At 53.3% G+C, this 8,305-nt stretch overlaps 1 pseudogene; it reads right to left on the bottom strand.

The window, feature by feature from the left end:
- LOC119315671 overlaps positions 1–7,994 on the bottom strand; it is a 9,246-nt pseudogene extending 1,252 nt beyond the window's left edge.
- Positions 7,995–8,305: the final 311 nt, after the last annotated feature.

Raw genomic sequence — 8,305 nt, 5'->3', positions numbered from 1 at the left:
CCTTGCGTGTCAAGGGTGGACGTGTAACTGAGTCAAGTATAAAAAACTATGATACGAGGCACGAGTTGAGGGTGGACTTGCAATTGAGATGAAAAGCAAAACACACCCCTATTGCGAGTCGAGGGTGGACTTGCAACCGGGATAACAATAAACTATGGGCCTAGTTGCGAGTCGAGGGTGGACTTGCAACCGGGATAACAATAAACTATGGGCCTAGTTGTGAGTCGAGGGTGGACTTGCAATTGGGACAACGACAAACTGTGATCCTATTTTTTTTAGAACGAAGACGCTGGAAGCGTCCGGCTTTAAATTAATAAAGCCCACATCGAAACAGGCAGAGTGTCGAACACACGGTCATTACACTTCGGAGACAAAAGCCAGAGCTACGCAATGAACAAAAGACTGGCAAGGTTCTAAGCCTGGCAGCGATCGAGTTACAAGGCCGAAGCCCATGGCCTTGAGCGTGCAAGCTCGCCAACAAAATAAGTTGCCCACCCTTAGGTTGGCAACACCGGCTCCCTAGCCGAGACGTAGACCTGGTGAACACGGACTTGGACAAGCTTCATGAGATCAGCGTCCTTATGCTTCGCCAACGGACTCCATTGCTGCAAGAGGATAGAGCATTTGCAAATGATGTTAGCCGGGTGCGACGGGTACTGTCCTTCGATGGTAAATTTGTTACGGGTCAGCCACAAGGACCAAAGCATCACCTCTATACTAGTCCATAACACCCTCTTGCTCTGGCCCTGAACCGAGTCCAGGAGAGCCACAAGCTCGGACGAGGAGCGTGGGTCCCAAGAGACCCCAGCCGCCTCGTGCACTGTACGCCAAGCGAAACACGCAAGAGTGCAGAGGAAGAAAACGTGATTACCATTCTCTGGGTTCCCGCATAGCGCGCACGGCCCTGTTGTCGGGCCATTCCTTTTAGCAATGTTAACGGATGTAGGAAGACGGTCCCGGAGTAATTGCCAAAGAAAAACTTTGATCTTCAGTGGAATGCGCGCTTGCCAGAGACCTTTGACCTCTCTCTATACCGACCCTTGGCACAGTTTGTGGTACAAAGACTTGACGGAGAACTTCCTGGACGCATTGAGGTGCCATGACACCCTATCGTGCTCCTATGTTAGCAACACGGGGGACACAAGGTCCAGCAGAGCCTCCCACTTTGTTGTTTCCTGCTCATTTAGGTTATGACAGAAGGCAATGGCCTGAAGATCTGCCAATGCCTCTGCCATCCTTTGGTTTGGCATCACCGCAAGAGCATAGAGCTTTGGGAACTCTTCCCAGAGTGGTCGAGAACCCACCCAGAAATCTAGCCAGAAACGGGTGGAGCGACCGTTGCGAACTGAGAACTTGGCTCCTTGATCAAACGCGGATCTTATGGCTGTAGGTCTTGCCAGGAAGGGGAGCCCCTTATTTCCCCTTCAAAGAAATTCCCATTAGGGAAGTACTTAGCCCGTAAGATGTCAACCCATAGACCTGTCGCTCCTTGCGAGAGCTTCCAGATCCATTTACACATCAGCTCAATATTCTGCAGTCTGGTATTGATGATCCCTAATCCTCCCAAGGATTTGGGCCTACAAGCCGCTGCCCATTTTACCATATGGTATTTACGCTTTAGGCCTGACCCTTCCCAAAAGAATCGGGCGCGCGGCGTGTCCAACTTGGCATGAACCCCTTCTGCCAAAAGGAACAGGCCCATAGCAAACATAGGAAGCGAGGAAAGGCTTGAGTTGGTGAGAACCAATCTTGCCGCTGAGGACATGAACTTGCCTCGCGAAGGACTCACCTTCTTCCCCGCCTTCCCAGTTAAGGGAGCCCACTCGTCTATCGCCACTCTACGTGGCGCTAGAGGCAATCGCAGATATGTAATGGGGAATTTTCCCACTTTACAATTGAGCAAGTCTGCGATGTGACGCCCCTCCTCGATGTCTATCCCCATAGACAGTACTTCGCACTTGTGAAAATTAATTTTGAGACCGGACATCATTTCGAAACTTAGTAACAAAGCCTTCACCGTAGCGATGTTGTAATTGTCCGGCTGGAATAGTAGCAATGTATCATCTGCGTACTACAAGTGCGAGATCCCCCCTGGGATTAGGTGGCCGACCACTCCCTTGATGTGGCCTGCCGCGGTCGCCCTGCGCAACATGGCTGCGAGGGCGACGACCACAAAGTTGAACAGGAGCGGAGACATGGGGTCACCCTGACGCAGTACCCTCTTGTTCCGGAAGAAGTTCCCTACTTCTCCGTTAACCGTAATAGTTGTCTGGCCACCCGTGACCAGCTCCATAATTCGGTGCACCCACATAGCCGAGAAGCCTCGACTTAGCAGGACCTGACGCAAAATATTCCAGTTCACGCGATCGTACGCTTTCTCAAAGTCTAATTTCAGGAGAATGACCGGTTCCTTTGTGCGTTTTAGTTCGTGGATGATCTTCTGATGCGCAAGGGAGCCCTCCAAGATGTTACGGCCGCGAATGAATGCAGTTTGGGTACGACTAATGGTGCGATGCGCTATCAGGACTAGGCGAGAGGTGGTGGCTTTTGAATAGATCTTGAACGGGTCGTTGATGAGCGCTATCAGCCTAAATTGACGGATGTTATCTGCCCCTGCCACCTTTGGGATCAGCGAGAGGATCCATAAAATTGAGCCTAGAGATATCTACCATACCACGCATAAAGCCCTTACACACTGCGAACACTGGCCCCTGCAGGATCGACCAGAAATGTTTGAACATGACAACAGGCCAGCCGTCCGGGCCTGGAGCAGTGTCAGTCTTCATGCTCTTGAGATCCGTGTTGATTTCCTCGGGCAAAAAGGCGAGCCCCAGCTCCTCATTTTCCTGGTCAGTGACATGCTGGGAGGGATCCCATATGTCAGCGCGCACCCCAGCACGCTGCTCTTCGCTCGTCCCAATTAGTTGGATGTAGAAATCGTAAACGTGGCGGGTGATGGCCTCTTGAGCCTGCAGCAAACCCTGATCGGATTGCAAGCGGATGATTGCACATCTACGCCGTCTCCCGTTGGCGTAGGTGTGGAAGTACTTAGTGTTAGCGTCCCCTTTAAGGATCCACTTTAGGCCACCCCGACACCTCCAGTACTCCTCTTCCGCTCGCAGCAAGGACTGAACCTGGTTCTCCAACGCATAGTGTCGAGCCCACTCCTATTCAGAGAAAGGCCGCGCGTCCGCCTGTTGGTCGAGGCTCACGATCTCTGCTAAAATGCCCTCTCTTAGCGATCTGTCCTGCCTTCTCAAGTTGGCTCCCCAGCCCTTGAGGCTGGCCCGAAGGCGGCTCCCTGCCGCGATCTAGAAGTCCATGGGGCCCCTCTGATGGCCCACCTAGCTAACACAGGCCGACCACTTCTCTCTAAAAATGGAATCGAAATCGGATTTTCAAACCACACCGTTTCGAAGTAAAACCTAGGACTACGCCTAATCCTTTCCTCCCGTGAGGCCAGGATTAGTGGCACGTGATCCGACCCGATCCTGGTCTCAGCAACTAGCGAGAAGAGAGGGTATATCAGTTCCTATTCTGGGGAGATGAACACTCTGTTAAGCACCGAGCGCACCGGGTCCAATTGCTTGTTCGTCCAAGTGTAGCGTGCCCCAGATCTGGCTAACTCCCTAATAGCCGTCGAGGCAATCGCGTTGTTGAACATAGATACCCTGGTCCAATTAATGTTGATGTTGTTCTTATCCGCACCCGAGCGGATAAGATTAAAATCTCCCCTGGCCACAAGGGGAGTGAGCGTAGTGCTCACCGCAAACACCTTCGCTTGCAGTTCGGCTAGAAACTATGCCGAGCGCGCGTGATCCACTGGCCCATAGACCTGGATCACCACCAGCTCCCTCTGAAACTGACTGTGGCGAATGTGGCCGGCAAGGAAAAAAGTGCCCGCATCCCAGGCTAACACCTCATAGACTGCTTGTCCAAAGCCCAGCAGCTTACCCCCTGAGTGCCCATTAGCAGCAAGGTGGTACCAGGAGAACCTCTCCAAGGGGTCGATCGACAACAACTCGTGATGCCGAAAGTCGGATTTATTGGTCTCTTGCAAGGCTACGATATCAATCCCTTCTTTCCGCATGTATTCTTTCAACTAGGATCGCCTACCGACATGGCCGAACCCACGTATATTCCAAAATATAGCCCACATCTAAATGATTCTGTTTCGGAGGCGGATGCCCCGTGAGGACACCGGTTTGGCCACGCGCCTCACCTTGACCCTGCAAGGCGAGGGGGGGGCAACCCCTGTTGCCAACACCACCTCATCGGGCCGAGTCGCTAGTGCCTGCGAGGCCTCTGCCTCCTGCCCTAGCTGATCAGTCTCAAAACAATGCCTTCAACAAGACCATTGCCAGGCACAACCAATTAAGGCCATACTTTGGAGTTTTCACCCTGATAGGTAAGACTTTGAACTGCACCAGTGCTGCCGCCTCCACTTATATACCGCTGCTACAAAATCAGAAACTCCAAGCAAGTTCCTCATCACCACAAAGGATCCAATCATCATTACTAGTCTTCCGATCTCGGCTTTCATGACATTTTCCACCTCCGACTTCACCATGGAACTAAACATATCCCATGATGGCAACAAATAGCAGAGCTTTGCACCGCTCCCTCCTTAAAAGAGAACCAGTGGGCACGACCGAATCCCACCCGATCCAGCAATCTCCAGGCATAACGCGCCCATGGGAGTTCGCCGGCAGAGCCTTCCGGAACCCGACACTTTGACCAGATCAAGAAAGATAGGCGGCAGGAAGATCTTCGTCTTGTCACTTGAGGAACCCTAGGACCGCCCCGTTAAATCAGGCCGAGCATGTAGCCCCCACGCCGCCGCGGCACCCCGGATCAGATCGGGGCGGTGCGCAGATCTAGCGCCGCATCGGGAGCAGCAGGGGCGCCGAGAGAAGGGCTCCTTGCCTATAGCCAACAGCGCGCCGCCGCGCATGGAGGAGAAGGCCACGCAAACGCCATGGCTGGCCGCCGCCTCGGCCTTGAATCTGAGGGGAAAACGCCTCACCGCGAAGGAGAGCTCGCCCCGCCGCCGCCGTCCGTGGCACGGGCTTAGCCTCGTCACCTCCTCCGGCGATGGCGAGGGGGGGTGGTGGGGAGGGGCTTGAGGTGGCCGGCGGCTGGGTCTCCCCCCGCATCGCCCGTAAAAAATAGGCTCATATACTCACACTTACGCAAACATGGAAGACAACGAGAAAAACGGCCACCAGTGCAACCTAAAAATCGGTCCGACAACACAAGCACCAGCACGTCCGAAGGCACATGCATGTGAACAAAACAATTTTACATGAAGCATACATGTCCGATCGAGTGGTGAACAACTTAGGTGTAAAATCATCTAGATGAGAATTAACAAATCCACAAAATAACAATAACAATATTTAAAATAAAAGTAAAAATAAAAAAACAAGGAGAATTTAATGGGGTTGATCATCAACCTCTAGCCAGTTTAACACGACTCGTCTGGACTGATCACGCTTGTTTGCTCGGACTTCAAGCATGCATGCATGCATGTCATAGATTGCGTGACATCCCAACTCACGAAAGAAACGCCTCCCGGGTCGCACGCGCGTGCGGCTCCGGAGGCCCCCAAAACCCTAGACCAAGAGAGGCCCAGATCCCCCGCTTCGGCCGCTGCTGGAGGCGCACCCCCCGGCGGGCCCCTTTGCGTGGAGTGGACGTCTGCGGGGTTGCCTTGGTGATGGGATAGCCGGCGGCGGGATCCACGGCGGGGGCGGCGGGATTCGCGGCAGCTGTCCCTGGCGCACGGCGGAGGCACGGAGGAAAGGTGGACTCGGGCCAGGTGCGTAGCAGAGTGGCGGCGGAGGCTGGGGCACCGGCTCAGATGGGGGCGACGACGCGAGCCCCGGGCTATGGCGGCGGCGGTGCTGTGAGGCCCTGCCAGGAAGGAGTCCATGGCGGGCAGCGGGCTGCCTGCCGCCTCAGGGTGCTGGGCGCGCTGGGTTACCTGGGTTGCTCTCGGATGTGATGGTGCTGGAGTGGTGGAGGGAGGTGTTGGCCAGATCGCATTCCGCCAGATTCAATCCGGCCTTGGGGCTGAGTTCGTTGCACGGCAGTCCCTTGGTGCGGGTGAAGGCCGTCGTGCTGGATGCAGCTCTTGCACGACATGGTTAGCTGCTACGGCTCCTCATCTGGGTGGTTTGTGGTTGTTGGGTCGCGTTCTCTTGGCAGTGCGGGTGTGGGTGGACCTCGGTTGCACGGCTTCGATGGCAAGTGCTGCGGCGACGGCTGTGCGAGACTTCATGGTCGGTACTACCTATGCCTGGAGGTGTGGAGATGCGTGGCATTACGGATGAAAATCATGTCCGGTTGTGGCCGGGCCGGCGGCGATGGCACCCGTGGGTGTCATTTCCCTCCTTGGAGGCGTCGCCGAGTGTGTCGCCATCTCCCTCGCTCGCTTGGTGTTGGCAATTGTCTCCGGGCGAAAGCCTTGATCCGGTGCTGGATCGGCACGATGGCGGCATCATCAATGTCGTTCTGCTATTGGGTGCATCGTGCCAGGAGACATGGTTTGGTTGTCCCATGTTGTACTCCTCCGGTGTTCGCCGCTGCCCATCATCATTCACTAAGGCGCTATGTACGGTCTTCGCGGTGATTTCAAGACGGCGCCTTCCTCAGGTCAGATCGAGTCCTGCCATCCTCTTGCCATCTCCTTTAGGCATCAAGGGAGGATGGTGCGTCGACAAGAGATGCTTGGCGGAAGCTGCTGCTCTTCGGTGGTGACCGATGTCGGTCGAGACGCGGCAATGTTTTCGGTGTTGGACAGTCTCTTTTGCTTTGTAGTTGTGTTGTCGTTGGTGGCTATCTTTGGACTAGCCGGATGTGGAGTTGGTGCTACGCTTGTTATTCGCAGTAGGTGTTAGTTGTCTTGTAATTGTTATTCTCTTCTTTTATAAAGCTATGCTACTCATTTTGCGTACTTTCAAAAAAATAAATTGCGTGACGTGAGAGCTAATTAACATTATTTGAAATACTTCCTGGACGAACAACAAACAAGAAAAATAAGAATGCACTGAGATGAAAAAAGAGAACAAATCTTAAAGAGCTTTTATCTTATGATGATAGAGTTAGATGTGCGGTACTATTTTACATCTAGACCTGAAAAGCAAATTTGTAAAATAATTTAATTTAATAATGTAATGCCTCGCATAAAATTACATCAATCTCTCAAAGCAATCCGACTTCTCTGCCATGCACGGGACCTACTGTACATGGAGGGAAAACTCTAGCGTCCATGTCCTTGATGCGGATGCTGCTTCTCCTGCTCTCCAGCATGGAGCCGCACAGCTGCGCACGGAAGACTGGCGACTGCGCGGCGAGGATGCAACCGTGCACCTTGAACCTCTTGAACCAGCCGATCTTGACGGTCATGTCCGCTTTGAGGCCGTTCTCAAGAAGTCCGCCGATATTCTTGATCAGTTCGGAGGGCGGCACGGCCACGACGTCGTCTTCTCCATGGTCGTCGAAGCGCTCAGAGGTAATGACCTCGATGGTGCACTTGATCACTAGGCAGTCGTCTTTGATGCATCCCGATGCAGCCAGATCGGCCCTGCTTACGTACTTGATGTAACCCCATGCCGATGACGGTGCTCCGGACTTGAAGTCGCACGTCTCGCCGCCTCTTCTGTTCTTCTCCCCCTTTTCCGGCGACGTAGGGTCTTGGAGGGAGAACCAGAAGCTCGCTCGGACCTCGCCCTTTGCTATGTTCTCCAAGTAGAGGAAAACCGACGTATGCTCTCCGCCGGCTGTCGTATTGACGGCTTCCTTATTGCGTCGTCCTTCTGCTTCAGGCCGTAGGGGTAGTATCTGATAGCCCAGTCGTGGCCGCCGATGCGGAAGGTCTTGGACATGATGCATAGGTCGGTGCCTTTGACCAGGGAGTGCCCGGAGATCTTGAACAGGTGCACACCGGTGACGGACGACAAGCGGTTCGTCGAGGCGGTCACGTTTTCCATGGCCGCTGCGCCGGGAGATTGCGCGAGCGTATGGAAAGACTATACGACCAACACCTAGGTTTTGACTTGTTACAAGGAAATTAGCTACTCCCTCCTTCCATCTATATAGGGCCTAATGCATTTTTTAAGACCGCCTTTGACTATTGACAAGATTAATAGTACATGACATGCACAATGTGAAAATGAAATCATTGAAAGCTCCTTTCACACATGAATTTAACGGTATGCTTTGTGTAAGTTGCATGTCATATATTATTGTTCTAATATTTGGTCAAAGTTAGTCTTGAAAAACGCATTAGGCCCTATATAGA

Source organism: Triticum dicoccoides, chromosome 6A (genome assembly GCF_002162155.2).
Source record: "Triticum dicoccoides isolate Atlit2015 ecotype Zavitan chromosome 6A, WEW_v2.0, whole genome shotgun sequence".
Lineage (NCBI taxonomy): Eukaryota > Viridiplantae > Streptophyta > Magnoliopsida > Poales > Poaceae > Triticum > Triticum dicoccoides.
This window is presented reverse-complemented; position numbering and strand designations above follow the sequence as displayed.